Source organism: Balaenoptera physalus (assembly GCF_965194825.1).
Source record: "Balaenoptera physalus genome assembly, chromosome: 15".
Lineage (NCBI taxonomy): Eukaryota > Metazoa > Chordata > Mammalia > Artiodactyla > Balaenopteridae > Balaenoptera > Balaenoptera physalus.
The window spans coordinates 71,117,781-71,139,828 of record NC_138894.1 but is presented as its reverse complement, the minus strand read 5'-3'; the positions used below and the strand labels follow the sequence as shown (position 1 = coordinate 71,139,828).

The following is a 22,048-nucleotide window of genomic DNA, read 5'->3' as shown; positions in this document are numbered from 1 at the left end:
TGTTGAACCCAATATATCCAAAACATTATCATTTCGACATGCAATCAATATAAAAGATTGTTAATGAGATATCTTACCTTCTTCTTTGGTACCAAGTCTTTGAAATCCAGTGTGTATTTTATGCCTGCTACATACCTCGGTTCAGACGGGCCTCATTTCATGTGCTCAGTGGCTTGAGGTGCCTAGTGGCTACTGGAGTGGGCAGTGCAAACCTCAACAGCAGAGCTGCAGTGCTACGCGGTTACATGAATGGCATGTGGAGTTTGGGCTGTGAGATTCTGCTGTCTGTTCAGGACTCACACTCTTCTTTCTGATGTACTCAGCAGGCCACTCTTACATGTATCAAATAAAGCTGAATCACTGAAAGGCAAGCAAAGGATTGGCAGTTTGTAAGTTTTGGCCTCTTAGAACAGTCCAACTGTTCGTTGGATCAATTGGAATGCTGCGAGTAATGATGGATTCTTCAGTTGAGAATAAGGGTAATAGAGGTTTTAAAAAACTCTCAATTTTTGAAATCTGGGTTATATGATTATAAGAAACTTTATTTTATCATGATGTTTCCAAGTGAATTTAGACATGGGAACAGATATTACACAGCCTAAAATGAACTTCTAGAAAGCATTATAGATGTTGTGCTCTTAATAATGCATAAAACTTAGTACAAAGAAAGAAATCTTTAGCAATTCACACACACACACACACACACACACACACACTTCTACCATTGTGACCATTTCTGATGTCTTTTCTGCAGTCTGCATTGTCTTATTTGAAGGGTAGGAAGTATGCTTCAATAATCTTGTATAACTACTATGCCCTGGGGACTCTCATGCCAGTCAGCTGGAGTGACAAAGATAGTTCTGTGTGCTAAGTATGGAGATACAAAAATAGAACTGATGGAAGTGGATAAAACTAAAAGACACTGTAGGTTCTTAAGGCCCCGCCAATGGCAGAGACTTGGAAACAAGGGCTTCTGAAGTCCTGGCAAGGAGTCACAGCCAACTGAAATGATCATATTTTGGGTTCATTTCTTATTCCATGAAGGTTTGGTTATGGAGCTAGATTTAAAGCAATCAGAAAATTCTAAAAATCAAAATAAAAGTTAAAGACATTTAAAATATAAATAATGACCATCCATTGCATGATATACAGATTGGAAGTGTTCCAAAAGCTTGTTTTTAAGAATGTTCTTGGCCCTCTGAATAAACTTTTCATTTTTCCCATAGAAGCAAAGTTGTAGAGTCACTGGTATGTGCACCTAAAATATCATATCTCATATACTTACAATGAAATCATTACAGTGTATTTACAATGTATTCACAACGTATTACATTAGATCTTTATCCTTAAATCATTATAATTTATTATAAATGTGTATTAATTATTAAACTATTCCAATGCATTTACAATAAAGTATAACTATTAATGTATCGTTTCTACATTAATACATTATACCATGCACTAATACTATGTTAATAACTACATTACATTTATACGTTAATAATGCATGAATAATTAACCCAAACAGAAAAATAATATATTGAATCAACTTACAATCTCCATCTACCCAAAGCAAAAGCACTGATAGAGAATCTAGGAAGTGCCAGGTGTTCTATCAGATGCCGGGACAAGCATAAAAGATAAATTGTATTTATTTTGTTTGCTAATGTCAGTAGGAAAGCAACTTCACCGGAGAAGAATGAGGAAATAGATGGAATTCTTTTCTCAGGAGACGGCCTTATTATCTGCGTGACTCCTAGGTGGAGAAGGCCTTTTCATTTGTGTCTAATTTTAACTTCTAAACTTTGGATTCTCCTTTTTTCCCCGTCCTTAGGACCGAGTACCTCTAGCGTTGCTCTTCAGGGTGTAGCCATAATTAGGAGCTTTTTTTTGGTTCCTAAATAGAGCGTGATTTTCCTAAGTCACATTTGGCAGAGAGGTAGAAGAGAAGAAGGTAAGAGAAAGGTTGCAATGAAAGTGAATGTAGGGACACCTGAGAAAGAGTTCTACCAACTTGCTCCGTCCTCCTGGGGGCGTGGGCGGGGGTGGGGAGGCAGAGCTCGGGGGAACCAGGACTTGGATCATTCTCTAAATTTTCCTGTGCAGCTTCCAGAAGGGGAAAAAGGAGGGGAGGGAGGCGTGTGCAACTGACCTTTGCGTGTGGAGTGTGCTTTCCGAGTCAGTCTTTCGTATCTTCGTGAGCTCCATTAGCTGTTGGATCCTGCAGATATACTGCTGCTGCTTTTCCTTATCACTAGTAAATGAGGAGCAGGTGGCAAGGTTAGGCACTAACTGGTCTTTAGGCAAAGGTCAAGAAGTCTGGGTTGAGTGGGGCCACTGACTGATTTCACAAATCAGCAAGAGAATTCAGGAACCTGCCGGTGAGTTGCGATTATCCCATTCCTTCCTTACCGTCACTATTGCTTCTATGTTTGCTCCTTTTCCCCTTATTCAAGGACTGACTCCAGCTGATTTCCTTCCCTCAGGGTCCCCCCTCCCCACACATTCAACTCTCCACACGCCTGAGAGCAGATTTGTCCCTTAGTATCCTCTATCCGTAGGGACTGATTCCAAGACCCTTGCTGGTATGAAAATCCTCAGATGCTCAAGTCCCTTACATAAGATGGCATAGTGTTTGCGTTTAAACTACACATCCTATAATTTAGATCACCATCTCAGATTATGTGTAATACCTAATACAATGGAAGTGCTATGGAAATAGTTGCTAGTGCATGGCAAATTCAAGTTTTGCTTTTTGGAATCTTCCGAAAAAAATTTTTTTTGAACCCACAGATACAGAAGAACTGACCAGCTGTAATCTGTCTTGGGGGTTGTTGTGACTTCGTTGAATTAACATTTGATAAGTAGAGCCCCAGGTGTAGGATGGTGAGCAAAACAAAAGACCACAAGAGAAATTGAAATGGAGAGGTTTATCCTGGGGGAAGTACTCAGCAGCCCTGGAGGGGGAGGTCAAGGCAGGGACAGGACCTGGGGCACACGCTTATATTAGGGTAGAGTCCGTGGGTGGAATGCTTTGAGGTTCCTGAGCTAAGGCTCAGTTCAAACCAAAAGGAGCAGGGTTTTGGTAAGCTCCACGGGGCTCCTAACTAAGGGACACAGGGCTCTTGGAGGTAAGGGAGACTTTGGTCACAAGGGTTATTGGGGAAGTCGTATCAGGAAGTTAACTTACCTGTGACTCTTCTGGCTGTTTTCTAGGGCATGCCCTTGTATGAGGGGCGAGTGTCAGTTTAAGGCACCCAGAGGGCCACTTAGCTGAACAAAATGGATGCCGAGGCAACAATACCATGGGGTAGCTTAGCTAAACACTCGGCAGACAAAACTGCTTGGGATCTTAGCCAAGTTGCAATGAATGGAAATACATTCAAAGTAGCTATAGTGGTTATAAGAAAAAAAGTGTATCTCACAGAAGCACAAGAAATGAAGCTGAGACTGGCAGGGGCCTCCCTCCAGAAACCAGCTGATCAGGGGCCTGAGACCTGACTGGAGAACTTTATGGTTCCTTACCTCCACTCCTCCTGGGAGGTTCTGCTTCTCTCTCTGTCTCTCTCTCTCCAGCTTTCCCTGCTTCACCATGCACAGGGAGAAAGAGGATGTCCATCAGCTCCTGTTTGTCCTTTTTGTTCAAGCACTGATAGCTCTAAATTCCAAATTCTCTTGAGAAAGAATCTAATTATCCAGCTGACCTATACTTGCCTCAGGTGTCAATACCTTGTCTAGTCATTTATGCCCTTGGGAGTGGGGGTCACTATACTAATCCTGCAGACGGGGGCAGTTTTCAGCAAAGAGGGGCTTGAGCTGGGACCGTCAAAGCTGTCTCTTATACACCTGGCATTCAGGTGTAATAGGGCATCTTATTTTTTCTGACCTCTCTCTCTCATTCCCTAACCAATGTGTCTCCTAACTTTCCCTGAAAGTGCCATGTATTTTCTCTCCCTCTAGACTTTCCTGTGCTGATCTGGCCAGCTAGAGTTATGCCACCCCCCTCCTTTCTTTCAATTCAGAGCCTGCATATGCTTCCAGATGCAGCACAGATGTGCTCTCTTTGATAAAACCATCGCTAGTCTTCTGTGACATCACCTCTTCTGAAATACTATAACACACTGTCTAATTGTCTAATATATTTAATCACATGATGTTTGGTGGTATTTCTTTCATTTATTCAGCCATTATTTGCCTATACAGTTAATTTTCCAGGAGTTCCTTCTCTCATCGACCTAATTATGAATTCCTTGAGGTATGTGCCATGTTTTGTGCTTTGAAAAACTCCCTCTGGAGTAGGTCAGTGTTCATAGAAGCATTATTCATGATAGCCAAAGAGTGGAAACAACCCAAGTGTCCATCAACAGATGAATGGATAAACAAATAATGGTATATACATATGATGGAATATTCTTTAGTCATAGAAAGGAATGAAGTTCTGATATATTCTACAACATGGATGTGTCTTGTAAGTGAAATAATCCAGACACGAAAGGAGAAAAATTGTGTAATTCCACTTATGTTCAGTAACTTGAATAGGCAAATCATAGAGACAGAAAGCAAGTTAGATGTTATTGAAGGCTGGGGGCAGGGATGAGTGGAGAATTATTCTTTAATGGTTATAGAATTTCTAATCTGGGTGGTAAAAAAACTTTTGGAAATAATGGTAATGGTTGCACAACATTGTGAAATGTAACATCCTTCTGAACTGTAAACTTAAAAATGGTCAAAGTAGTAATTTTTTGTTATATATATCTTACCACAATTTAAAAATAATAATAACGTAATATACCCAAACCAATGAATTGTATGGTATGTGCATTATATCCCAATAAAGCTATTTTTTTTTAATTCCCCCTGGGAACCAGATACTATGTATAATAAGTGTGTAAGTAATACTTTTATCATTTGTTGTGAGTCATCACGACATTATAATTTGTAATGAGATTCGTTAAGACACAAATTTAAATGTGATAGAGGAGCAGATATGTTTCCTCAGTTATATATACTAGGTATAACATAATTACTCTGTACTTAGTGCTAAGGTAGGTGTTGAGACACATGTCAAGTGCTGCCCAGGTATGATTTGAGATCCTAATTTCTGTCAATCATTTTTATCTTTTGTGGAGTACCTGCTATAAAGTATTACACGCCAATATACTAATTTTATGTTTGGTGAAAGAATGAATAAAAATATTAACAAGGTATACAGAATTTCTACTCATATATATATATTTTTCCGCCACCAACTTACCATCACTGGGGATTCATTCTTTAGAACTGAGACATTGTTTTCCAAATATCTGCTTTTATGACATAATATATTAAAAGAGAAGTTGATTTGTGAACTAGATTCCTGCTTCTCCATTCTCTGGCCATTAAATAAAGCTTTGTGCTCTTTCTGTCTCAAAAAAAAGACATAATATAATATACTATGTAGGTAAGATGTAACATTGTGCAGCCATGGGACAAATCATGTTTCAGAGGAATATTTGATGACATTGGAATCTTTGAGAATATTTATTGACATTGGAAATATTTATGATAAATTAAAAAGGCAGACTGAAAATCTATATGCCCATTTTAAATTTTATAAAAGATAGGAAAGATATTTATTAGTTACCTATTTCTGTGTAAGAAGTCATTCCCAAACTAAGTGCCTTTAAAGAGTGGGTTGCAATCAGGTGTCAGGTGGGGTTTCAGTCATCTGAAGACTTGGTCTGAAGTAGGGACTTGAAGACCTATTTTTGAAGCACATCATGCCCATGGCTGGCAGGTCAGTGTTGGCTGTTGGCTGGGACCCCCAGTTCCTCTCCTCTTGGATTTCTCTGTGGGCTGCTTGAATATCTTCATGACATAGCATCTGACTTCCTTCCGAGTGAGAGATCCTTGACTAAGATGAAAGCTGGAATGCTTTTTATGACCTTGCCTTGGGGGTTACACACCACTGCTGCTCTTGTATTCCAGTAGTCATGCAGCCCTGGGTCAGCCTTTAGTCAGCAAGGACAACACAGGGCATGTGAGGATCACTGGGGACCATTGGCAGGTGACCACAAATATACACTGAAATAAAAATTTTAAGAATGGTATGATTAGAGCTGATCTTAATTTTCTTTGTGCTTTTCTATACTTTTCATTTTTTTTATGGTGAACATACATGATTTTTGGAATCACACACAGTTTATTTTTGTGTATGGTGTTAGGGAGTGTTCTAATTTCATTCTTTTACATGGAGCTGTCCAGTTTTCCCAGCACCTCTTATTGAAGATGCTGTCTTTTCTCCATTGTATATTCTTGCCTCCTTTATCAAAGATAAGGTGACCATATGTGCATGGGTTTATCTCTGGGCTTCCTATCCTGTTCCATTGATCTATATTTCTGTTTTTGTGCCAGTACCATATTGTCTTGATCACTGTCACTTTGTAGTATAGTCTGAAATCAGGGAGTCTGATTCCTCCACCTTCATTTTTTTCCCACAAGATTGCTTTGGCTATTCAGGGTCTTTTGTGTCTCCATACAAATTTTAAGATTTTTTGTTCTAGTTCTGTAAAAAATGCCATTGGTAATTTGGTAAGGATTGCATTGAATCTGTAGATTGCTTTGGGTATCCTTCAATTAGTTTTAAGGCTTCAGAAAAATAGTTAAAAGAAGTTGAGTCAGGGAGCATTATCTGATCCTCTTATCTGTGTATGTAAACACACATACATACACTCATATACACACACTCTTACACTCATACACACGCATATCCTACATCTGTGGAACTGAATGGATTAAAAATGGATCCATATTTTTTGTTTGTTATTTAATGATAGTCTTTGCATTTTAATGGTGAATTCAGACAATCAACACTGTGGTTATTGAGGTATTTTAAATTTTCTATTTACCATTCTTTTTCTCTCCTCTCCTGCTTTCTTTTGGATTTTTCAAGTTTTCTGTATTCCAATTTCTCCCCTCTAGTGTTTTGGGAGTTATGTAATTTATTTCTTTTCTTTTATTAGTTATACTTAAAATTTTAAAATACATATTTGGTTTAGCAAAGCCTAATGTTAATATCTTCATATTAACATCTTCCAAATAACATAAAGAAATCTTCTTCTGAATAACATAAAGATCTTAGAAACCTTTAATTCTGATCTCAGGCTCCCATCTTTTATGTTCTTACAGTTGCAAATTTTAGCTCCACTTTTTATAAACAATTTTGTTGAGGTATAATTGACATATAATAAATGGCATATAATAAAAATATACAATTTGATGTCTTGACATATGTATACATCCATGATATGTATCACAATAAACATAGTAATCAACCCCTTAAAAAAAATACTGATTGAGTTCACACACGAACATACCTGATTGCATGTAAACTTGTTTTACTTAAGGAGTTCTGTTGCTTCTGGACAGAAGTAACTGATAATCACCATTCATCCAAGCCCACTAGGCATTCTGCTAAGTGCTTTACATTAATTATTTCTCATTTCTTTATTTATTGTCTTTAATTTTTAATTATAAATGCACTGCGAGTTTATTATAAGTGAATGTACTCAATATCAAAATGAATAGTATAAAAGAGGAAAGACTTGCAATCCTCTTTTTTTTTTCTTCAGACTAGATACATGTTTATTGCTTGTTGTCACTGCAGATATTTTCTATGCATTTGACAACATAAACGATTGTAATAAAAATGGGGCTAGATACATTGTGGGGTTGTTTTTTGGCTTAAAACAATAATCGTTTATGCTTACTGTTTTTTGCAGCTTGCTTTTTTCACTTATTACATCAAAGCCATCTTCCCATCCATCCTTTTCATGGCTGCATGATTTATTCAGCATTGATAATACATTGTGATTATTTTGATCAATCTCCCTTAATTTTAGGTTGTTTCCTTTTTATTGTTGTTATTACAAGTGTTGCATTGAACTTGTCTTACGTATATCCTTGTGCATTTATTGAATATTTTTTATAGGCTAAAAGTCTGAAATGCAACGCAGTGCATTATTTCCAAACCATATAGCCACCCTTTGAGTTGGGTATTATCAGTTCCCTTTTGCAGTTGAGGAATCTTACACAGATCTTCCTCTACTTACGAGGGGGTTATGTCCCAATACGTCCATCGTAAGTTGAAAATATCGTAAGTGGAAAATGGATTTAATACACCGAACCTACTGAACATCATCGCTTAGCTTAGCCTACCTTAAATGTACTCAGAACACTTAACATTAGCCTATAGTCAGGCAAAATCATCTAACACAAAGCCTATTTTATGACAAGTGTTGAGCATCCCATGTAATTGATTGAATACTGTACTGAAAGTGAAAACCAGAATGATTGTAGGGGTTCAGCGTGGTCGTTAAGTGTATGGGTTGTTTCCCCTTGTGATTGCGGGGCTGACTGGGAGCTGCAGGTTCCTGCTGCTGCTCCGCATCACTACAGAGTACCGGAGTGCATACTGCTAGCCTGGGAAGAGATCAGAATTCAGAATTCAAAGTACGGTTTCTACTGAATGCATATAGCTTTCACAGCACCGTAAGGTCAAAAATTTGTAAGTCGAACCATGGTAAATCGGGGACCGTCTGTACTTAAAGGGTTAAGTGACTTAGCTAGTGAAAGGATGATGAGGGTATGAGAATCCGATTTCCCAGTTCTCCAATGTGCCAACATCCTCACCACTCACCGCTCAGCCTCTCCTACTACTTTGGAAAATGGTTAAAAAAGAAAAAGTTTATTAATGTTGGAATTGTCAGGAAGATTACTGGGGATTTTCAGCTAATAGTAGTCCTATGGAATTAGAATGCAGGGGACATATTTCAGGCAATTTATAGTTTCACTTGGCCCTGCAGTTGAGGACACTAACATAAGAGTTGAGGGGCTATTTTTAGCAGGTTACTTGTAAGCGTCCCTGGAGGGGTTGTGAAATAGCCTGTCTACCACAGGCTGCTAGGAATTGCTTGCCTAATTTTTTGTTCCGAAGGAAAGGACACAGACCATCTAGGCCAGTAAGTTGGGTCCAAAATCGGACTCATGTTTATTTTACTTAATAAATGTGTTCTTGGATAATATGAGTTGAATTTTGGTTGGTCGAATGCCATTTTTAATGCACCAGGGGTACACATATTTCTTGTAATCCTGCAATGAGTGGCTTTCTAAAACAACGAATGCTTTGGTAATGTGAACAATTTTCCCTTAATTCATGTTGAATATAACTTTTTTTTTTCCTTAAGGCAGGGAACCCTATGCTCAGTCGCTTGTGTCTTAGAGTGTGTTGGCTGGTATAGCCATATTAGTTAATGGTAATGTGGAATATATATGCTGTTAAAATACAGACGAATATAGTCCAAACTCTCACTCCAAAGTCCCAAAGCAAATGACATGGTGAAAGCATATAAATTAGAAGAGGTGGTTTGTGATAAACACCCCATGCCAGAAGGAGTGTAGTTGCAGACCTTGGGTGCTCCTATCCTTATGTTTGGATTGTGGGCCCCGTTCCTGCCTCACTGCGATGGCATGTGGAAGAGCTGTCTCTTCAGTTACTACGGCCACAGTCCAGAAAATAAGATAGAAACAAGTGAGGGTGCGTGAGACCCTTTTTCACACTAGTACCATTGCATGCTTTGAAAGTATAGTCAAAAATTTCTAGTCCAACCTTAACATTTTTGTTCTTTCTATCAGTTCACATTTGCTCATACATTTTTAAAAATCAATCAGCAGTTGATTCTACAATTGGAATGGCCTTTAGAGTTCATGGAATTTTTGGTGTATGCAAATAATAAGGATTAGCCAGAGAGAAATAGACTCCAGCTTTTACCTTCGGCCAATTTTAGTCAATTTGGCTTAAGATGCTTTGGTTTTTTTAAAAAAAATATTATTATTCTACATGAAAAGCAGGCAAATATCTTCAATACAAGTGATTTAGTTAATATGCCTGGTAGGATAGGATTCTGAAAATGAATAATGAATAATCTTGATGCTCTAAGTTGACATTTATCAGTCTTCTAAAGGCCATGACTCTTGCATTGCTTTTAGTTTAGTCTTGGGAAAATAACTGAGAATGCATAGTAAAATGAATAACTTTGCAATCCCAGTAATCCCAGTTTTGGAGATCTATACTCTGGAAATAAAAGCGCCAGAAACTAGGATATATGTGCTAGAATGTTTAGTGCAACACTGTTTATAGAGGCAAAACACTGGGAGCATCTTTAGTGTTCAGCAATAAGGTGAATTAACTATAATATAACTACACTGTGAAGGAGTATGAAACTATTAAAAAGAATAAATTAAATCTGTATTATCAATCTTGGAGCCAATATATATAACCATGATACACTGTTATGGGGGAAAATCAAATTACAGATTAATTTTTTTAATGGAAAAATAGAACCCTACATGTGTATGTATGTATGTATGAGATACATTTCTCACAGGTGTGTGCTATCTCAGTGAGAAAGAGGGGTTCCATAATAATATATTTTCTTTATGTGTATCTCTGTATTGTTTGACTTGCTACAATGAGCATTATTGCTTTTTCAGTTTAAATATCTTATAAATTAAAAAACACACAAGCATCCTGTTTTTCTTATTTTGTAAAGGGAAACAAGACCATTCTTCCAAGTGATAATGTAGTTTTTCTGACCATTAAAATATATATTTAAAAAGAATTTATGGGCATTCAAATACCTATTGAAGCCTCACCATTTAGGTTGCTTTTCAGCTGTTATAGCCCATGCTCTCCTGCATTGATTTCTCACTACCATGTGTTTATTTCCACCAGCCAAGAAGCTTTGGCTGACCTTCTTACTTCCTATGGTTGTATTAAGGAAACAGCACCCACCTCTCAGCTCTGACCCCTCCCCTGCACTTGCCTCTCAGTTTGAGAGTTTTACCACAACATAAATGGATCTACTGCCTTTCACTGATAAGAATGGCAATCACCAAGAAAAGCCCTGAGAACAAACACTCCTTGTTTAATTAAAACATGAAGAAAAACTAGAAATGTCCCTACCACTTTTTTATGTGCTTCTAAAAGGTCTTTCTTAGTTTATTCCCTGTGATCTGCAAATAAGAACATCCTGTAGCAAGAATATTAGATCCTCATTCCTCGGCAGGTTCCCACTCTGTTTGTGGTTGCCTTTGTGTTTTTCCAGGAAGTCATAAAAGAGAATATCTTATCCAAAGGCTTTCTACACACTAAGGGTATAAGTAAGCCTGAGATGCAGCCAAAAGTTTCAGCAAATAAAGTGCAAGTAAACCATGGCGATATTTAACCAAGTGTATGATAAAGACAGTGATACCTTAGGAAAGGATATGGAAATGAGGTTAGAAGCTCAGGCCTCACAGATTTATAACCTACAGGTGGTGATGGTAGGATTAAAACTTGAGCAAGTAGTTTGGCACTAAAGACTGGAAAACAGTGTGGAGAAAAGGGAACCCTCTTGCACTGTTGGTGGGAATGTAAACTGATACAGCCACTATGGAGAACAGTATGAAGGTTCCTTAAAAAACTAAAAATAGAACTACCATATGACCCAGCAATCCCACTACTGGGCATATACCCTGAGAAAACCATAATTCAAAAAGGGTCATGTACCACAATGTTCATTGCAGCTCTATTTATAATAGCCAGGACATGGAAGCAACCTAAGTGTCCATGGACAGATGAATGGATAAAGAAGATGTGGCACATATATACAATGGAATATTACTCAGCCATAAAAAGAAACAAAATTGAGTTATTTGTAGTGAGGTGAATGGACCTAGAGTCTGTCATACAGAGTGAAGTAAGTCAGAAAGAGAAAAACAAATACCGTATGCTAACACATATATATGGAATCTAAAAAAAAAAAAAAAAAAGGTCCTGAAGAACCTAGGAGCAGGACAGGAATAAAGACGTAGATGTAGAGAATGGACTTGAGGACACGGGGAGGGGGAAGGGTAAGCTGGGACAAAGTGAGAGAGTGGCATGGACATATATACACTACCAAATGTAAAACAGATAGCTAGTGGGAAGCAGCCACATAGCAGAGGGAGATCAGCTCGGTGCTTTGTGACCACCTAGAGGGGTGGGATAGGGATGGTGGGAGGGAGACGCAAGAGGGAGGAGATATGGGGATATATGTGTATGTATAGCTGATTCACTTTGTTATAAGGCAGAAACTAACACACCATTGTAAAGCAATTATACTCCAATAAAGATGTTAAAAAAAAAAAAGACTGGAAAACAGGACTTGTAGTCAGCTGACTGGGTTTGGATAATATGGTAAAGTGAAGAGCAGAAGTGATTAAGTAGAACATTGACATTGTTTAGAATTATGCACAATTTTGAGCAATTGGATTTGGTATCAAAATATTGTGACTATTTATAACCATGGTGTAAACATCAATTCATTCATTCATTCATTCATTCAGAAAGTGTCCACGGAGCATCATCCTCCAGTTCAGGCCAGTGGGCTGTGGTGTGAACCCAGGACAGCTTAGCAGACCCAGAAGGAGGCCAGTGTCTAACAAGAGCAAAACAGCAATGAGAGGATGCGGAGAAGTGAGGCTGAGGGGGCCTATAGATTGCATATGAGAATAAGAGGGTTTGGAGTTTCTAACTACGCTTTTCCTATGATTCCTAGGAAGATCAAACTGTGCCCCACCTCTTGCACTTAGCTATCACACATTTCAAGAAAAAAAATAAATTTAAATATTTCCTTTGCCTCATTTATCACTGAATCAGATTTGTATTTTATACTTTGAAATAGCAATGATGCTGGCCCTTAAATAGAAAGGAAACCATAAATCTGAAAACTCCCCTCCTATTATTTTCCACACACTAAATGATTCTCAGAAAAATGCACAGAGGCGGCCTCAGGGATTTTATTTTTATTTATTTATTTATTACTCTAAGCCACTTTTTTTCAAGAACTAAAAGAATTGTGGAAACAGCAGTGGCATTTTAGAAGATTTAGATTTAGTTTAACTTTACCACGAGTCTGTGGTTTCTAGGGGTGAGATCTTCAAAGACTGATGAAATTTGCTGTCAAGTCAGGGTTTTGAAATAAAACTATTGGGGGAAAAGTTATTATGTAAGTAATTATGCTAAGTAAGGTGTTTTGTGCCGTGAACGCTTAATTCTCCTTCCTGGGTTATTGAATACAGCTTCAGCTAGAAATCTAGCGTAGTCTAAGAAGCTATGCTAAGAAGTCTAAGAAGCTTAGATGGAGGGAAAAATGTTGCCATAAAGATAAATTTAAATGAATTAGATTGAATAAATGCAACTATACTAATATGTAATGTGTTTTTAAAAAGTAAATGAAATTTTATAAAAAGGAAGAAGAAAAGAGACGAGATAGGCAGGAAAAAGAAAGAGACTGAAAGTGGAAGCCTATTTTTATTCTGGACTGATTTGTCCAGAAATTTGCGAGTTTCTTCAGGGATGGTGCATAAAAGGGGGGCGTAGAGGATGGGGTGTGAGGGCATCTTCTGCTGAGGCCTCCTCTGGTGAAGACTGTCCTCCTTATTCATTCTCCTCTTTATTTTTCTACATCCCGTCTCCAATTTATGAAAGGCTTCGGTTCCAAAGGTTCACTTGTGAATCAGTTATTTGGAACTCAAGATGTTCTTAACCCATAGAAGCAGTATCCGCAGAAGCAATGTTATAAATGCCACTCAGTCTACCAGGCCACCTCACGACCACTTAACCAATATCACTGGCTGAAATAGCGCACATTTGCAATGGATAATAGCAGCAAACTACTGTGGTGATGCCAGTAGTTAGCCCCCAAAGTGCAATACAATTGACTTGGCTGTTGTGCTTGAGGATAAGCAGGTTTAACTAGAAAAGGACAAGCAAGTCTATGAAAACTTCTATGACTACTAAGTCATTTTGTGGGGTAAATGTGCAGGGTTTGGAGTCAGACAGGCAGTCACATCCAAATGTCTCCTTTGCTGCTTACTAGCTGTGGGCCGGCTAGTTAATCTCATTAAAGGTCATCTGGGGATAATAACAGCATCTCCATAGAGCATTGCTGTGAAAATTAAAGGAGCATTTTGCAAAGATGTTAGCTTGTTATATACTATTAACAATATATTAATATAGTATGTTATAATATCGGATTGGCCAAAAAGTTTGTTCGGGTTTCTCTGTACAATGAGAAACCTGAACCAACTTTTGGGCCAACCCAGTATTAATAGATACTGATTGTTATGATACATAATTATCATTATTCCTTATATATGGCTTTCTACATGTTCCACTTTTCTCCCAGAGACATTATAAGCCTTGAGAGCAGAGATTTTTGTCACGTACTTTGGTGAATCCCTAAACGCAATGCACATTAAACACAAGACACTGTATTTTCTCATTTATTGACAATGATTTGCTTTGTTCAAGGGCTTTGGAGATTAAAAGCTCTACTCTGATTCTTTCACAATTTTTTTCTTTCTATTTGTTACAGGCATGTAGCCAGCACAGCTCTTATAATTGATGGTGATTCGGTATTTATTTTCGCTCACACATGGTTCAAGGGGTAGAAAAAGGGAAGAACAAGAGGGGTAGAGAAAATTCCCCATGATTCTTTGACAAATGTTGGACGAAAAAGAGAAAGAGAGAAAGGACCCCAAAAGTATATGTATCTGAGAAAGAAATGATCAGGCAGAATTTACTGAATTCAAAAAATAAGAGAGTAATGTTGCCTACAATGTCCCCTGAAAAGAAGGTGGGAGTGGGGACGCAGCATGGGATTAGTACCTCAAGTTGACCAGCAGGTGGTGTGTCACCAACTTGGAGCAGCTTGTTTGGAGTTTGGCACAAAGTAGATGGATGGCTGGGCAGCTTTAGGAGGGGGAAGCTGGCAGGGGTTGGTTCATGCTACCTGATCACGCGTGCATGGGGTGGATACCATTTGGGAATTTCTACTTATGGGAATGCCTCTGATAGGCACAAAGACCCATCAGGACGTCTCTGAGAAACTGAATCCAAGGTGTTCAAGCCAGACCATGTTTCCCTCTTCTTCCTGCATCCTTTGAACCTGGTAGTTCCATCACTTCAGTGACTTGCAATATTTATTGCATCCAGGACCAGCAGTTTATAGAGAATAGAGACTTAGTTGAGAGGAAGTGTCTGGCTTTGTTCATGGATGGTGAGGCTTTCCTGATCTTGGTCCCTTTTTCTTGATCATATTTCTTGTCAATGGCTTTCTCTTCTTTGCGTAGATGATTAAAGTACTTAAGTAGAATTATAGGTCTATATCTTTTTTCTTATATAAAAAAGATCTCATTTGAAAATGAACAACTGATACACATTTGTCATGAAAACAGTAGAAAAAAGCTGATAAGCATAAAAAAGGGGGAAAAATTGCATGTGACCCCAACTCCCAAAGATAACCACTATTAAAAATTTGATATCTAAAGTTTCAGACTTCTACATGTTCACATCTTTTCTTAGAAAAATGAAATCATACTGAATAAATTGTTTTGTAACTTGTGTTTTTCACTTAATCAACGCCAAATATTTTTCCACGTTAATATATTTCAACATTATTTTATAATGATTCCATAGTGCTACCACTTATGAATGTGTTATGATTTATTCTACTACTTCTGGCACATAGATTGTTTCAAATTTTTCACTAGTATAAACAATGCTGTGAGAAACACCCTTATATATGAAAATCCATATTATATTTTTGGGATATATCTCTAGAAGAGGAACTGAAGAATTAAATATTATACATATTTTTTAAAGTTTTGTTACATATTACAAAATTATCTTCCTCATATGTTGTAACAATTTATACTCTTGCCAGCAGACTATGTTGGTGCCATTTTCCAAACCTCCTGCCAACATTGGGAAGTATCAATTTTCCATCTTTGTCAAGCTTATAGGTAATAAATGGTATCCTATTATTGTCTAATTTGTACTCATTTTTAGGAAACTGAGTATTTTTCAGGTGTATATTGGTCATTTATATTTCTTCCCTTGTGAACTATTTATAATATCATTTGCCTAGTTGTTAATTACAAATGCTATTCATATGTTAAGGCTCTTAAACCTTTAACATAAAAGTTTCATTTTTTAATCTCATTTTGTCATTTGTGATTTAATTTTGGCTATGGTGGGGTTATTTCTGACATACACAAATTTTACATTTTATTCATTTAAATAGTAATTTTTTCTTTATGGTTTCTGCTTTTATGATCATAGAATAATTTTCATGATAAAAATATTTAATCATGATTAAAATGATTTTAAGGTTATAAAAACAATCACATCATTTTCTTCAAGCTTGTGGTTTTATTCTCACATTTTACTCTTCGGTTCACTAGGCATTTACTTTGTGTATGATGTGAGGTAATAACTGGATCTTTATTTTTCCTAATAATTAACTATTCAACAAGTTACTGAATAATTTTTCCCCACTGGGTTTAAATACTGTATTTAACAAATAAACATTTTATTATAGTACTTGTATTTATATTTCTGGGCTTTCTGTTCTGTTCCATTGCTCTGCCTCTTTTGGCATCAGTATCAAACTTTTAATTCTTGATTTTTTTAGCCTATTTAATACCTAGGACCGCCCCCCTGTTGTTTTCTTAAAATTTCTTTACCATTCTCAGTTTTTTATTCTTTCAGATAAACTTCAGGATTTCTTTTTTAAGCAGTTCAAAAAATCTCTTTGGGATTTTAACCAAAAATTAATTATGTTTATAAATTAAATAGGGGAGAATTGACATCTTGACAATGTTGAGTCTTCCAGTCCCAGAAAATTGTATAACTCTCCATTTATCGAAATATTTTCTATTTTCTCAATAGAGTTTTATAAAATTTTTTAATATGTTATTCACTTTTTTTTGTCATTCCTAGAAATTTTGTTGTTGTTGTTACTATTATGAATGAGGGTTTTTTTTCCCCCATTATGTTTCCTATCAGGTTTTGGCTGTTATGTGGAAAATTCTATTAATGTCATGTATTTATTTTTTAACTGTTCACCCCACTGATATTTCCAATTATTTAAAAAGTTGATTCTGTTGAGTAAATGATTATAACATGTACAAGCTAGGTAATTTTGTCTCCTGCTCTCTCGTAATTCTTTTTTTAGCTTCTTTTTCTTATCTGGTCCAGAATAGTATGCTAAATGATGGTAGTGACAATGAGCATCCTTTTCTTGTTTGTTTCTGATTTTAATGTTAATACTTCTAGTATTACACCTTTAGGTATGATGCCTGTGTTTGGTTTGAGATACACAATCTTTACCATGCTAAGAAAAATTCTCCTATTTTATTTTTTAAAAATTGATATTTAATTTTATCAAAAGACTTGTTAAGATTACCTATTGTGCTAAACTGAAAGCTTTTTTCCATTGACATATTTATGTCACTATGCTAGTGCATTCTTTAATATTGAGATTTTTTTTTCATCTCAAGGGTAAACTACATTTATACAGGAGGTTAGTCTGTGTTTTCCTTTATTATGTTTTATCAGTTTGTTTGTTTTAAGTCAAGGGTATTATGTTAGCTTTCTGTTAGTTTTGTCCACTTGAACATTTTATATGGCCTGGGAATTATCTGTGGCTTCAAGCCCCAAGAGAACTTGATTGTGTAAGTAATTTGGACCAAAAAGTTTTCTTGGAAACAAGTTCTCAATAACTTTTACTTTTTTCCATGATTATTGATCTATTGTTTTTCAAGTTCTTTTTGAGTCAGTTTGCCTCTAATTAACTGTTTTGGCTTTGTGCACACTTTTTGGTATGTGGTGTTCTCATTATTGAAATCTAAGCATTCTATAGATGTTTTTTTTTCTTTTCCAGTCAATGATTTTTTTAAAGAAGAGTTATAAAAATTTTCCAAGAGCTTGGCTCTTTTCTAACTTACACTTTTGTAATTGTTTTATAGTTTTACTACAGCATGGTCATAGAATGTGGACAAAATAATTTCTTTTGGGGGGAAATTGCTTAGGATGGTTTGATGACCTAATATAAAATGTTTTTGCACACTTTAAAAATTATCATTTATTAAAGGAGTAGGCAGAAAATCCTTCTCTTTAATCATTCATTTATTCATTCAGCATGGTTTCAGCCATGTGTCTCCTATATGTCAGGCATTGTATTAGGTGTTGCAGGCTATAAAATGAATAAGTCATACGCTTTCTCTAAGGTAGTCAACGTTTAGATGCAACATAGATACATGAAGACCTAATTATAATACAGAGTAAGAAATGCAACAACAGCAGAAAATAAAAGAGAAAAATTCAAGCCCAGTCATAGGTTCTGGGAATATGAAGGTACTAAAGACACCACCATGGCCCCTGAGAGGCTTTCATTCTAAAAGTGTAAAAATAAATAAATAAACCGAAGGCAGAGACAGGCTTTTGGAGCAAAGCGACTAATTAGGAAACCACTATAGTCATTCAGTAATAAAATAAGACATATGAGAGATGTAAGAAAACACGAAGAAAAGAGGGGATTTTCACATTTAAGGGGCAAGTAGAAGAAAAGTCCATATAGGAGGCTGAAGGAGGTAGGAGTAAAATTTTACGGTAGTCTCAGGAGAACATTTGAAACAGTTGGGTCAAATGCAGCTGAGAAGTCGAGTAAAATAAAAGCAGAGCCAATAGCCTTGGTGTTTGGTGACTTGGGGAAGGCAGTTTCAGTGAAATGGATGGGAGAAGCCAGACTGTAAGCAGGTTGAGACTTAACTGGGATGCGAGATGATGGAGACAAGGAGTATTTCCCCAGAAGCTTAGTTGTGAAGGGAATGAGTGGGTTAGGGCAGGAATTAAAGAAGCAAAGGATCCTTTTTTTAGGAAATAGAAAACCGTGAGCATATTTGTATAATGACGAGGGTGAGCAGACAGGGAATGAAGGCATAGTTGTTGGCAAAAACATCCTAAACATTTAGGAGTTGCAAAATTAGACACAAACCCAGGGGGTGGATGGCCTCTGATCGGAGGAGGGCGACTTTTTTTGAGTTGAAGGAAATGATTGGTACCTGTAGACAGTATGGGCAGGGAGGCGGGATCTCCCCATTTCTTCACGAGGCTGGAAGGTGTCATTGTAGAACCTTCTATTACATTCCTGGACCCGGGAAGTTCCCGGGTCTTGGTCTGCGTTGACATTTTGCTTCATAGGTATGATTCAGGATCCATCCCTTCCTCTCTGCCAAAAGGAGAAAGGCATTTCTGTGTTTATGTTTCCTGAGTTTGTTTTTTTCTATTGGTTATTGAAGGGTTTCTCTCTTTTGCTAATGATGTGGCATGCAATAGATCCTCAGAACAATTAACAAGTCAATTGCAAATAAAGTAACTGATGGATGCCATAAGGTCACAAAAGTTTCTGTAGTTACAAAGTAAACATAAATCAAAATAATATTTTAAATCTTCAATCGGCCTCCTTTTCTGTTTCTGATTAATGATTGTCATATCAACATACAAGGAAAAAATGTTTATGAAGCTGATATGTATTTTAGCACATTGTATGTTGATGTCTTATTTCTATTATTAATTTTGAACCCTTAAAAGGGATACGTTTTGAAGCTTGTAAAAAAATTTTCATTTGTACTTTGGGCTCTCACGTGTTGCTAACAAGTGAATCCCCTGAAAGACTGGTAAGACTGAGGGGTTTTTAGTCTTTTGCTGTTATTCTGGAAAAAGATTCTATATTCCGTACGGAGGGAAACTTCTGGTTTGACTAACACTGTAAATAATTATGAGACAAAATCCAGATATGAAAAATTGCCCACACAGGCTCTTCTACTGAGTAAGATCTCACTTATTAAAAATCAAAGTTGAAAGTTTAACAGGCTCATTATGGTTCAGAAATCCCCTGGGACATTTTAACCTTTTAAAATCTTTTTTGGATGTTCAGTTTGCCAAAAGGGCTTACTCTCTCTGTCATATCTCCACTCTACCCTGCTTGGGCACTGATTTGGGGAAGTGTCACTCTTACTACACCAAGAGGTCAGATATCCAAGGTTAGATACTACCCAAAGTCAGATAGTTTAAGGGCTTTCTTTGGAGAGAGGAACGAATAGGAAGTGGGGGTGGGGAGGGGTTGGGAAAAGCAGCTCAGGTGAGAAGCATGAATTCAACAAAGCATTCAGGATGGTTTGCCACTTCTGTGTGCAGCACAGGAAACAGCAGGCTGGTCCCATTTCCTAGCATACCAAAGGGGGCAGCAGCACATCTGTAAAGTGCTTTGTAAACTTCTATAATTTCTGTTTCCACTCTCATTCCCTGGCTGGTAATCTCAACAGTGCCCCCAAATGTTGACACAATCCAACGGATAACTATGCGGAAGTTTGGTCTTAGGCTGCCTGAAATCATTTCCATTAGCTCTTTAGATAAAGTTGCGTTTTTGATATTCCTCATTAACCCCACACACATCTGCCGCTCCGCATCACTGGGCACAGCAACCCTGTCCTTTGAAACTAAACCTAAGCATCCTTAAGCGGCTAGTCTGCCCTCCTCAGAAGAGTCCACTTAGTCTGGGGCTCTTCCAACAAACTGGAGGCTGGGATGCTGAGAAAACGAAACCAAGATGGAGCAAACTAAGTGGCAGATTGATGTAGTCTAGGGGCACCTGGAAAGAAGAGCTGCTGCCACCTGCTGTACTGCCTGGGGTTCCTTCTAGCTGTTCACGTGTCCCAACGAAAACCTGAGGGAGATAAGAGAGCAGACGGACTGCCAGCCCATCCCTCCCAACGCCCTCCCCAATACAAACACATCAACTTTCCACTTGCAGTGACCTGCTCTCCAGGGTGACCTAACAGCTGTTTGGGTTTTGTCACTAAAAGAAAACAAATTATGGAATGTACTGCTCTACATGCTAATGAAATGGCTGAGCCAGCACAGGGGTTACGAGAAGGTTTGTGAATTAGGAGAATAATGATCTTCAGTTTCTGACCTCCTGGCATGCAGCGGCATTTATCAGGAGGTGCATGTGACTGGTTAAGACACAGAGCCCCAGCATGAAGGAAACAGCTGCTCGCGGAGTGCTCGGGCACTTGGCAGCTGAACAGGCAGGGTGCTGATGTGAGGAATACCGCGCCCAACCGCCCCAGTAAGTAACTGGAGAACTTTCTTCTGTGTGTGTGTGTGTGTGTGTGTGCATGTGCACACGTGTTTTGCAAGCCACTGACAATTTTTAATTTTGATTTTGATTTCCTTCTGGCACTAAAGGAGGTATTTTATTTGTTCCTGTTCCTAATAACCATCTGTCTTTTTACTGATTTTTTTTTTAGAAACTGTTCTTTTCCGCAGCGTTGTTTACTAACTTTAAGGATTAGTGAGGCATATTGCCTGATTCCTATCTAGGAAACAGCGAGTTTATTTCCTGGTATTCGGAATTTTTATGGTCCACGGTGTTTAGGTTCAAAGCCAAGATTCAGGTTACGAAGTAGAGACTATTGAAGTGAGTTGATGACTAGATTTGATTTTAGTCAGTTTTATCATTGAAACTTTTTTTTTTAACCATTGAAAACGTTGTTTGAGAAATAGCTTGTGAATCAGTTGTATTTCTGACTGGACCATTCCTAGTCAATTTTGAAGACTGTCTCATTTAACTATGTGTAAAAATCTGCAATACAGAAAGCTAACAAAATAATATTTAGATTAGCAATTATATTTAGATTTTAGGCATGCTTTCTAATTCATTGAAAGATATACTTTATAATTCTTTTCTTCTCACCTTCATTACTTTACAGCTTTTCTAACTCACTTTCATCACTTTACAGCTAAAATTTTTAGTTGTCCCTGGTCTTCCTTCTTTTAGATACGGGAAAATTCATGTTTTTATGATGGGCAGAGTCTTTCTTCCTTGTTTATGACCTGGATTATAAAAGTGTTGTCTGAAGCCAATTATCAACTCTAGGGTGGGTGGGTGGGGGGTGTCCTGGCATCCAAAACTGAGAGGACTTGTTCTTTCTTTGGTTCATTCGGCAGTAATGGAGCTTTCTCTTGGGAAAGCAGCAAAGCAGGCACAACCCTGGAACAAAGCTGTTGTTCACAGGCTTTTGTCCTTCCGTGGTTGTCACCAGACAGAATGTTTAAGAAGAAAGGAAAAGGGGAAAG

General features: G+C 37.4%; 1 protein-coding gene and 1 long non-coding RNA gene across 4 annotated transcripts in view; one reads left to right on the top strand and one right to left on the bottom strand.

Moving 5' to 3' along the window:
- LOC309643871 overlaps positions 1 to 20,772 on the bottom strand; it is a 44,401-nt gene extending 23,629 nt beyond the window's left edge. Inside the window, exons 1-3 of one of the 3 annotated variants that reach the window (XR_014254113.1) lie at positions 18,970 to 20,772; positions 2,153 to 6,063; positions 78 to 360 (exon numbers count right to left, since the gene is read on the bottom strand). This is a non-coding gene — a long non-coding RNA (uncharacterized lncRNA). Of the gene's footprint in view, positions 1 to 77; positions 1,948 to 2,152; positions 6,064 to 18,969 lie in introns of those variants that run through there. The other 2 variants (XR_014254115.1, XR_014254114.1) reach the window with 2 other exon arrangements.
- Positions 20,773 to 20,923: 151 nt separating this feature from the next.
- Positions 20,924 to 22,048, top strand: part of RASGRP3 (RAS guanyl releasing protein 3) — an 82,905-nt gene continuing 81,780 nt past the window's right edge. The window contains exon 1 of the mRNA XM_082426985.1: positions 20,924 to 21,038. The gene's annotated coding sequence lies outside the window, so the exon portion shown is untranslated. The remainder of the gene's footprint in view (positions 21,039 to 22,048) is intronic.